Source organism: Oryx dammah, unplaced genomic scaffold, assembly GCF_014754425.2.
Source record: "Oryx dammah isolate SB20612 unplaced genomic scaffold, SCBI_Odam_1.1 HiC_scaffold_28, whole genome shotgun sequence".
NCBI classification, from domain to species: domain Eukaryota; kingdom Metazoa; phylum Chordata; class Mammalia; order Artiodactyla; family Bovidae; genus Oryx; species Oryx dammah.
Window position 1 is genome coordinate 89,672,518 of NW_024070212.1, and position 8,050 is coordinate 89,680,567.

Consider the following 8,050-nt stretch of genomic DNA (forward strand, 5'->3'; position numbering starts at 1 on the left):
AGATAGAATCAAGGTTTTAACATACATGACGAAATTAAAAATGTGCTAGAGGAAAACACAGATGAATTATTTCATGACCTGGGAATGGACAGAGACTATAAGGCGTGACATTAACCTAGAAACTATTAAAGAAAAAATAACAAATTTGAGAACATAAAAAACTTGAAATTTCCATATAGCAAAAACTCTGTAAACAGAGTCAAAAGATAATTATTATGCATTATATATACACCATTATAACTTACTTATAAATAAGAGTCTAACTTCATTAAAATATAATTTTTAATAAATTAATGTCTAACAGATATAAAAGTAAATAAATGATATGAGCAAGCTGTTTGCATTAAAAACAAAACAGTTAATAAACAGAATGAAAAGATGAGTACCTTACTTATAATTCAATTAATGCAAATTAAAACCATGACATACCAAATTGTCAAGATCGTCAGTGAGATCCCAATGAGATGTTAGATCGCCAAGATGAAAAAGATGGGTAGTATACTGACAAAGAGGAAAGCTAACTGGAACATTCATACACGCTTAGTGACTACATAAATGGGCATAATAATTTTGGAGGGTAATCTGTTCCCCTAGGCTGTTAAGAATGATGTATCCTTATATGTAATATGAAAAGATGGCTAGGATATATTGCTAAGAGAAAATCAGCAAGCTACAGAACAGTATATATCACTATCACACAAATTCATCTGTTAAAAATAGAAGAGATACACAAATAAATTGTATTTAGAGGTTATAGAAATATTTGGAAGGATACACAAGAAGCTGCTACCTGTTAGCTGTTAACGGTTAACTGAGGGAATTTAGGTGGGAGAAAAAGACAATGAGCGCTTTTACTTTTCACTTTTTTCTGTACTATTTGAACTTTTTTCTACATCACACATATTATTTATTTAAAATATGTAAAACATGCATACAGGAATATTATTTCCCAAATTAAATCCTCCATGGCTTCCTTTTTCTTGTAGAATCAAGTGCGACCCTCCTAGCGACGTCCCCTATAGTGGCCTTTGACGACGCACCTTCTGAGCCACGCTGCTTCACGCCTCTGTGATTGTGCTGTGCGGACTGCTCGTCTCCCATTCCTGTCCCGCCATCATCTGCCTGGAACGCCTCCCCATCCTTTAAGACCCACTCAAGCACTTCCTTCTCTGGGCAGTCTTTCTAGATTTCCCATAATGAAATTCTCATTCCCTGTGATACTTTACACATCTTTTTAACTCTTACTATTTCCTATTAAGCTTTATATTTGTCAGCTTTATTAGACATAGAGCACGGGTTCTGTTCAGTTCAGTTCAGTCGCTCAGTCGTGTCCGACTCTTTGTGACCCCATGAATCGCAGCACGCCAGGCCTCCCTGTCCATCACCAACTCCCAGAGTTCACCCAGACTCATGTCCATCGAGTCAGTGATGCCATCCAGCCATTTCATCTTCTATCATCCCTTCTCTTCCTGCCCCCAATCCCTCCCAGCATCAGGGTCTTTTTAGCCAGTACCTATATGCAGGTCAGGAAGCAACAGTTTGAACTGGACATGGAACAACAGACTGGTTCCAAATAGGAAAAGGAGTACATCAAGGCTGTATATTGTTACCCTGCTTATTTAACTTATATGCAGAGTACATCATGAGAAACGCTGGGCTGGAAGAAGCATAAGCTGGAATCAAGATTGCCGGAAGAAATATAAATAACCTCAGATATGCAGATGACACCACCCTTATGGCAGAAAGTGAAGAGGAACTAAAAAGCCTCTTGATGAAAGTGAAAGTGGAGAATGAAAAAGTTGGCTTAAAGCTCAGCATTCAGAAAATGAAGATCATGGCATCTGGTCCCATCATTTCATGGGAAATAGATGGGGAAACAGTGGAAACAGTGTCAGACTTTATTTTTTTGGGCTCCAAAATCACTGCAGATAGTGACTGCAGCCATGAAACTAAAAGACGCTTACTCCTTGGAAGAAAAGTTATGACCAACCTAGAGAGCATATTCAAAAGCAGAGACATTATTTTCCCAACAAAGGTCCGTCTAGTCAAGGTTATGGTTTTTCCTGTGGTCATGTATGGATGTGAGAGTTGGACTGTGAAGAAAGCTGAGTGTGGAAGAATTGATGCTTTTGAACTGTGGTGTTGGAGAAGACTCTTGAGACTCTCCCTTGGACTGCAAGGAGATCCAACCAGTCCATTCTGAAGGAGATCAACCCTGGGATTTCTTTGGAAGGAATGATGCTAAAGCTGAAACTCCAGTACTTTGGCCACCTCATGCGAAGAGCTGACTCATTGGAAAAGACTCTGATGCTGGGAGGGATTGGGGGCAGGAGGAGAAGGGGATGGCCGAGGATGAGATGGCTGGATGGCATCACTGTCTCGATGGACATGAGTCTGAGTGAACTCCAGGAGTTGGTGATGGACAGGGAGGCCTGGTATGCTGCAATTCATGGGGTCACAAAGAGTCGGACACGACTGAGCAACTGGACTGGACTGAACTGAACTGAAGATTAGTTCATGTCTCTAGAAGCAGGAAATGAACACACCACTCTATTCCAAGACTCCAGGTCTTTGCTTATACTTCTTTCCCTGCCTTTTCTTCATGATTCCCTAAAAGCAATACCTGGTCAGGATCATTACTATCTCTACTAAATAAAGTTGGCTCAATGTGTATCCAAAGCACATACACACACAAAGAAAAAATCATATATTTTAATTATACTGTAATTCCACCTTGTGTCCATCAACTGATGAAGCCACCCCCACCCCCCGCCCCCCTGTCCCCCACCCCCGCTCAGACCTAACAGCTTGGTCTAAACAGGCCCACTCGCAGTTGTAATCTATTAAGGAGCCTCTTTGAGTCTGGGAGCACACCCAGCCAGGACTGTTGATGGGTTCCAGGTATGTTCTTGCTGTTCTTAGACAGGAGCATGGGTGAGAAAGGCAAGAGTAGGTGGCCCCTTCCTCTTAAGAGTCCAAGTGCTCTCATGGATTCAGGCAGGACAATGCCAGGGGCGGGGGGCACACTCTCAGAAGACAAACCTCAGCCCTCCAGCTTTACCAAGGGACACTTCAAGAAACACCGCAGAAAAATGTTTTCTTATTTGCTCTACAGCTGTGTTTGAGTTTGCGCTCTGTGACGTCACATGCTGCAACCATTAACATGTTTATCTTATGTGACAGAAGTAGACGAATGTGAGATGGAGAGGAGCCCACTGAAAGGCTCTGATGCGGTGTGCAGGAGGCCCGTCAGGCCTTGGAGTGGACACCGTGGGCGTGGCGCTGGAGACTGGCGGCAGGAGCCAGCAGACTGCCTCCCGAGGTGTGTATCAGACCTCTCTGTGCTTGGCTCACACTCTCTGACTCCCTTCTCTGCATGGATTTTGAGTCGATTTGCACTGACAATCCTTCATCTCAAAATGGGACATGCTCAGCTCTCACATCCTGCTCCAAGCTTCTCTCAGGCTGCCACCGGTGGTACCTGTGGGAACTTGCTCAGCACGCATTCAGGGGTCACCCAGGGATGCAGTGGTGAACTTCTCTACCCAGTAAGGCCAGGAGCCAATGGATATGGTCCTCTCCCTTTACCCCCTCCGGACTGTTCTGAGACTCAAGCTCCAATCCTCAGAAAGTCCTTGTGGACTTTAGCATACAATGGGATAAACTTTGGCTTAGATTTCTCTTCCCAGTTTCTCTCTCCTGCTCCCTGGAATCCCTTCCCAAATATACTTCTTACACAAAAGCCCTGCTCAGGCTCTAAGTTCAGGGGAGCACAGATGATGACAAAAACCTCATCTTGGGGGATGGATGACTGATTACTTTGTTTGAGACAGGTCAAGGTTCAGATTCCAAAGAAAGCTTTTAATTATTCAGGCTTAGATCATGGTCCACCCTTTGGGCACAATGATGGCAAGGCCCCAGGACTCTGTCCTGTGGTGGAGGGATAGTTCCCCATAGCCAATCAAGATAGCTATCAGGGACTTCCCTGGTGGCTCAGTGGCTAAGGGCTCTCAATGCAGGTTCAACCTCTGATGAGGGAACTAGATCCCACATGCCCCAAGTAAGAGCCCGCATGTTGCAACAAAAGATCTCACATGCCTCAGTGAAGATTCTGAGTGTTGCAACTAAGACCCAGCACAGCCAAATAATTTTTATTTTTTAAAGATGGCTATCAGAAGAAAGGTGAGAGATGACCTTTAGTAAGCTTCCTTATATTACAAGTAACTTGAGGCAGCATGTACATACCATATCTAGACCAAGCTCTTAACAAAGCTTGGAAACACCCACACAAACCTTCTGGCATTGCGTTCTCAGGACACGGTAGCACCATTCTCCCAGATGCCCAAGCCTGAGTCCTGGGAGGCTGCCTCTTCCCCTCTCTTCTCCACCACAGTCAGACCATCATCCAGCCTGGCACCCACCTCTGACTCCTTAATGTGTCCTGACTTTCTCCCGCTCTCCCTCTCACTGCCATTGCCCAGTCTTCCAAATGATCTCCCTACCCTAACACACACACACACACACACACACACACACACACACACTCACACTCTCTTTTCGTCTCTCCTGCGAACTGTTCTTATCAGAGCGATTTTCCTAAGATACAGATTTGAACACATCACTTCACTGCTGAAAAGTCTTGGCTGTCTCCCCATTGCCCTCAGGATGAAGTCTTGGAAACCTCGGTGGCATAATCTTGTCAAGACCAGGCCCTGATAGCCTCTCTGTCATCAGCCCTTGGCATTCCTCCTTCCTATACAACTTCTCCTGCCACCACACTGAACTACAAGCCAGTCTCTCTCACCCTGGTGCCTAGAATGCTCTTCTGCAATAGTTACCATTCTCAGTGGCAAGTAGCAGAACACTTCGTCTCAAACTGGCTCACACAATCAGGAAATCCCTTCTTTCACTTGGCATGGAGGTACGATGGGTCCTAGGCGCTATACAATTAGCAGCTCAAAAACATGAAGTCAGCTGTTTTTGGTCCCTTTTCTCTGCCACTCTTGGGATCAGATTCATTCTAACATAGAATCCTCTCCAGGTTGGAAGAAGATGATAGGAGACTCATACTTCACTCCTAGACATGACAACATCCACCAGAAGAAAAAGAGACCATGCCGAGGACTTCCCTGGTGGTTCAGCGATGAAGAATTTGACCCCTAGTGCGGGAAGACTCCACATGCCTTAGAGCAACTAAGCCCGTGCTCCACAAGAAGAGAAGCCATTGCGATGAGAAGCCCGAGCCTCCCAACAAAGAGTAGCCCCCACTCGCCGCAACCAGAGAAAGCCTGTGCAGAGCAACGAAGACACAGAGCAGCCAGTAAGTAAATAAATAAAAAGACCATGCCAAGTGTCTCTTTATTGTGCACTTGGTAACTCTTCTTAGAAGCCCCCTAGCAGACATTCCCTCACCTCACATTGGCTAGGGTCACATACATGCCCATTTCTAAATCAGTCGCCAACAATAGAAAAGAGGTTATAATTGGTGGAAGAGATGTGGGGGTGGGGGTCAATCTCCATGACTACGACACCTCCCCTCCTAATTTGTCTGGCCAATTTATTTCAAAACTCAACTGAAATGTCATCTCCTCTGGAAAGTCAGCAAATAGAAACCTACTTCCTCTTATGTATCTCTCTCTACTATTACTACTGTCCTTACCCTCAGACTCTTAAGTTCTTTCATAGCAAGGAGCTAGTTCTTATTTACTCTATATTTCACTTTTCACTTTCATGCATTGGAGAAGGCAATGGCAACCCACTCCAGTGTTCTTGCCTGGAGAATCCCAGGGATGGCGGAGCCTGGTAGGCTGCCGTCTATGGGGTCGCACAGAGTCGGGCACGACTGAAGCGACTTAGCAGCAGCAGCAGCAGCAGCTCAGGGCTGGCACAGAAAAAATTCGTTTGTTGAATATTTCTGTAATTTAGAAAAACTTTATTCTTTCTTTGTTGGCCATGCTACCCAGCTTGTGGGATCTTAGTTCCCTGACCAGGGATTGAACCTGGGCCCACAGCAGTAAAAGAGCCAAATCCTAAACACTGGACCACCAGGGAACTTCCCTGAACTCTATTATTTAAATCAAAAAGTATTTTACTATGTGTTCGCTCTACAACCAAATTTTTCCATTTTGCAACATATTCCATCATATTATATCATCTTTTATGACAGTTAAATGGTATTTCATAGTATTGACACTCTGTACCATAAATTATTTAACCAACCCCAGAGTCTTTGGCCATTTAGATTGTTTCCAGTTTTTCTGTATTAGAAACAATGTTGCAGCAAACTTCCTTTCTCATAGATCTCCAGCACTTGGATTAGTTCCCTATGATAAATTCCTACAAGTGGCGGGTGGTATTTGAAAAAACAGAGGGCTGCAAATTCTTTGATATTCGTCCTATCAAGTTGTCCCACGTGAAATCTGGAAGAAACTGTGAAGCTTTGACCACTGGAGTACAGCAAGAATGATGATATGTGACTTCTGAGGGCAGATCATAAAGATTCCTGCAGCTTCTACCTCGGATTTTCGGAAAGCACCCTCTCAAGATTCTCCCATGTGAAACACAGCAAAGTCACACGGAGAGGCCACAATAATCCTGGCTGAACCCAACTTTTGAGTCATCCTAGCCTAAGGAAATGGCAACCCACTCCAGTGTTCTTGCCTGGAGAATCCCAGGGACAGGGGAGCCTGGTGGGCTGCCGTCTATGGGGTCGCAGAGTCGGACACGACTGAAGCGACTTAGCAGCAGCAGCAGCAGCCTGGGCACCAGATGTGTGAGAGAAGGAACCTCTGGAAGATCCCAGCCCCAGCTGTTGGAATCTTGTTAGCTGAGTCCTCAGACACTGTGTGACAGAGGATGGCATCCTTGCCCTGCCCTGTCCAACGCCCATGGAAGCCCTGAACACGAGAAAACAGTGGATGTTCCCGTTAAGTATGGGGTTGTTGGTTAGGCAGCACTGTGTGTGTGTGCTCAGTTGTGTTTGATTCTTTGCATCCTGAGGAACTGTAGCTCCTCTGTCCATGGACTTTTTTCAGACAAGAATACTGGAGTGGGTCAGCATTTCCTCCTCCAGGGAATCTTCCCTAACAGGGAGTTGAACCTGTTTCCTCTGTCTCCTGCACTGGCAGGTGGATTCTTCACCACCGAGCCACGTGGGAAGCCCTATGCAACAACAGTACCTGTAAAACTGGGATTCCTCTCATAAAGAGTATATACGTTTTAAACCTTTTGAGCCTTTAATAAATATTTAATAAAATTTTACAACTCAATGGAAAAACTCTTTTGCTTCCTTTGAGAAACTGCCTCCTTGACACCGTGGGGCAGATGTGCATCTGAACTGAGAGCTTGAGTTTACCAACATGCTTTTGATTGAGTTCTCTGGAAACTGACATGCTTTACCAACATGCTTTTGATTGAGTTCTCTGGAAACTGACTGTCCCTGACTGAGACCCAGCGGTGGCCCAAGGTTTATTGGGAAGTGTGCCTTCCCAATGGGAGATGTGCCTGTAAGGAAGGCGGGAAGGCAGGACTGGTCACAGGTACGAGTTGGTTTGCAATGTGGCTGTAACTGAGGCCTCAGCTGATTCTAGATAAAGCCCTGGAGCTGGGATGGTCTTTCAAAGGTGTCCCAGATTGAAGCGAGGTAGCTGGGCACTGCAGCTCCACATCAGCTGCCCGCTGGAGTGGGGGGAACACTGGAGGGGGATCCCTGCAGTTATATTCCAAGCAGCTGAGGATGGGTGGATCAGCCTTAAAGAAGTGATCTAGGTGGGGGATCACTACAGCCCATCCCTTGCATGGCCCTGATCCATTTGCTTCTGTGAGGTTGACCCATGTGGGAATCATCTCTCCAAAATTCCAGCTGGGTTTGTTCCCTGGGAATCTCGCAAGAGAAGGGTTAGTAGGGTGAACTACAGCACCAGTTGTGGAAGTTGATCTCAAGACTACAACTGATACCAGTGATCACTGTCCTCCTACCTGATCTGGAGTCCCCTCACCTTCTGCTAACATCTTTTCTGGTCTAGGCAACCTTCCTGGTGGAAACCCAGAC

General features: G+C 45.4%; 1 non-coding gene across 1 annotated transcript; it reads right to left on the reverse strand.

The window, feature by feature from the left end:
- Positions 1-5,978: 5,978 nt before the first annotated feature.
- On the reverse strand, positions 5,979-6,051 carry TRNAK-UUU. Its single transcript has one exon. It is a non-coding gene; the product is annotated as a tRNA-Lys (tRNA).
- Positions 6,052-8,050: the final 1,999 nt, after the last annotated feature.